Raw genomic sequence first — 3,701 nt, 5'->3', positions numbered from 1 at the left:
ACTCAATTTTAATAAAAAACTCTCCCCATTCAATGATGCAATAGTCACTTGCAGAATGGGTATAAAAAACAATAATAGACTATATCATCTCCCAAGCATTTTCCACCATTTAGCGCTGATCTATGATGAAATATATCCTACTTGGAGAAAACAAATATGTCAAACGAATTTGCAAGAATTGCATCTAAATAGCATGAAAAGATTTTCAGAAACCCATTTAACTTAAGTTCTATCATGCAGAGTAATCTGCCCTGGCAGTAAATTTATTGGGCAATCCTGTTGTACAAGCTATTTCAATATTCAACAAAAGATGATTTCCTTTCTTTTGTGTTTGATGTTGGATGTACTTTCTACCATCTTCAAAAGCGATAAAAGGCTCAAATCCACCCCATGTATGTATCCAGTCGATAGTTGAGTGGCACGGGTGGTTATCGCCCCAGTTTTCAGAACAAGATTACTTGATACCAAATTGGCCTCACACTTGGAACCACGAACTCCCTCTGACCACCCCCGTCTGGATTAAGGGCAGAGGAGTTAGATCAGGAGCAACGATTGAACTGGCTAATATTCACCATGCACTCTGGAAATGATCATTACTTAAGGAAGGAATTGAAGGACCGTGTCACTTGCTATTTTCCATGGTGCCAGCAATGGGCGATTCATAGAAACATAGAAATTAGGTGCAGGAGTAGGCCATTCGGCCCTTCGAGCCTGCACCGCCATTCAATATGATCATGGCTGATCATCCAACTCAGTATCCCGTACCTGCCTTCTCTCCATACCCCCTGATCCCCTTAGCCACAAGGGCCACATCTAACTCCCTCTTAAACATAGCCAATGAACTGGCCTCAACTACCCTCTGTGGCAGAGAGTTCCAGAGATTCATCTCGTCTCCTTCAACCAAGAAGCCTGGATTAGAACTGGCCTTTCCCCATTGACCAGCATTCAATCCTGACTATGGGTTCTTTCCGTACAGAGTTTGTATATTCTCCCCATGCCCTGCTTGGGTTTTCTGGGGGTGTTCCGGTTTCCTCCCACACTACAAAGACCTACCAGGTTTGCCGGTTAATTAGCTTTGGTAAAAATTGCAAATTGTCCCTCATGTGCAGGATAGTGCTAGTGTATGGGGTTCGCTGGTCAGCGCAGAATTGGTGGGCCAAAGTGCCTGTTTTGCGCTCTATATTTCAAACTAAACTAAACTCCGTAACCTGTCACCAGGTCGTGCACAGAGTTTCTCAGCAGAAACCGGGAGTTTGTCTTGGAATGAGGCTCCAACTCTCGCCATCTTTCCCAGGTAGAAGTTGGCGCCTTGCTGCCACTTGGAAGAGTATCTGATGAAGGGTCCACACCCTCTCCTTTACATGTGGAGTTTCCTGATTGATCTGAGCCATGCAGCCTACGTTAAGGTTATAAGTGATAGGAGCAGAATTAAGCCATTTGGCCCATCAAGTCTGTGCCATTCAATTATGACTGATCTATCTCTCCCTCCGAACCCCATTCTCCTGCCTTCTCCCCATAACCCCTGATACCCATACTAATCAAGAATTTATCTCTGCTTGGCCTCCTCAGCCTTCTGTGGCAAAGAATTCCACAGATTCACCACCCTCTGAATAAAGAAATTCCTTCTCATCTGCTTCCTAAAGGAACATCCTTTAATTCTGAGGCTATGGCCGCTAGGCCTAGACTCTCCCACTAATGGAAACATCCTCTCCACATCCACTCTATCCAAGCCTTTCACTATTTGGTACGTTTCAATGAGGTCCCCCTCATTCTTCTAAACTCCAGCGCCATCAAACGCTCATCATTAGTTCACCCACTCATTCCTGGGATCATTCTTGTAAACATCCTCTGGACCCTCTCCAGGGCCAGCACATCCTTCCTCAGATATGGTGTCCACAATTGCTCACACTACTCCAAATGCGCACTAACCAGCACCTTATAGAGCCTCAGCATTACATCCCTGTTTTTGTATTCTAGCACTCTTGAAGTAAATGTTAGCATTGAATTTGCCTTCTTTACGACTGATTCGACTTGCAGATGAACTGTTTGGGAATCCTGCACCAGCACTCCCCAGTCCCTTTTCACCTCCGATTTCTGGATTCTCCCCATTTAGAAAATACTCTACGCCGTGATTCCTACTGCCATTCCACCGGTAGCACCGTCAGCGATGGCAGCCTCACCAACAGTCTGACTGTCTTTTCATCTTTTTTGTTATTATTAGTATGTTTTAAAAGTATGTGTTAATGTTCTCTGGTTTGTTTTATGTGGGGGGTGGGGGTCGGGGGAAACTTTTTTCCACTCTCTTAACTTGCCGGGGATGTGATTGTTTTCCGGATCGTATATCTCCGGTCGCTCTACGACCTAACATCATGGAGCTGGAGGCCTTGCTCAGGACTGATTTTGAGCCCCACCGCGGGGCGGTGGACTTACCATCGGAGCCTGCGATCCCTGGCTGGTCGAACCTTCTGCGACTTGGAGCTTCCCAAAATCAGTCTCTGCCCGAGACTGCGAGCTCCGTCGATGTTCAAATCCGCCGGATTTGAACATCGACGGAGCTCGCAGTCTCGGGTAGAGACTGATGTTGGGAAGCTCCAAGTCGCAGAAGGTTCGACCAGCCCCAACCTGGGGACCGATCCCCCGGCGCGGGGGAGCTGAGATCCCCCGATGCGGGAGCTTGATCGCCCCGATGCAGAGGGCCCGACCACTGTCTGCGGGAGCCAAGATCGCTCCGACAACAGAAGGTTGGAGTGCCCCGACCGCGGGAGAAGAAAGAAGGGAAGAAGTTTGCACTTGTTTTGCTTTCCATCACACTGAGGAATGTGGGGGAGTCGCTGTGGTGGATGTTCATGTTTAACATTTATTTGGGTGTCTTGCTCTTTATTGGTATGACTGTATGGAAAATCAAATTCCTCATATGTTGCAAAACATACTTGGCTAATAAAGTACTATTATGATTATGAAAATGCATGTCCATTTTGCTACACTATATTCCATCTGCCACTTCTCTGTCCTCCCTCTCAACCTGTCCAAGTCCTTCTGCAGAGTCCCTGCTTTCGCTGCATTACCTGCCCCTCCACCCATTTTCATATCATCCGCAAACCTGGCCACAAAGCCTTCAATCCTCTCGTCCAAATCATTAATATATTCAAGGTCTAATGTTCCCTCATTTTCAGACACTTTCCTTGTTTGGTCTCCCATCAGGAACCTGGCACCATGGGGGTGAAGTCAATGATTCCACCCTGATCACCACTTAAAGAGTATTTGAATACACAGCTCTGCCCACTAGACAACTTAATTAAAAGGCAAACGTTAATAGTTATCACTAAAAATGCACAACTGCTTTTATAACAACTTTCTTGAGAGTCTACTGGAGACTTCTTTTTCACAAACTGAGTTGTCATCTTTTAAAGCAGGGAGATTCCTAGTGATGTGATCTCCTACTTGTGAAGGGTGAACACCGCAACAGGATTAATACATTCAACTCCTCCAAAGTGCTCACCATCACAGCCAACTTTCTGCGTAGAGATTGCATGTTCTCCCTGTGACCATGCAAGTCCCTTCTGTTTCTTGCAGCTTCCTCCCACATCCTAAAGACATGCAGATGGGTAGGTTAATTGGCTATTGTAAATCACCCCAAATGTGAGGGTAAGTGGCAGAAACTGGGGAGGGGGGTGGGGGGGGGCTGATGGGAATGTGGGGAG

This window comes from Leucoraja erinacea, chromosome 9 (assembly GCF_028641065.1).
Source record: "Leucoraja erinacea ecotype New England chromosome 9, Leri_hhj_1, whole genome shotgun sequence".
NCBI classification, from domain to species: Eukaryota; Metazoa; Chordata; class Chondrichthyes; order Rajiformes; family Rajidae; genus Leucoraja; species Leucoraja erinaceus.
This window is presented reverse-complemented; position numbering follows the sequence as displayed.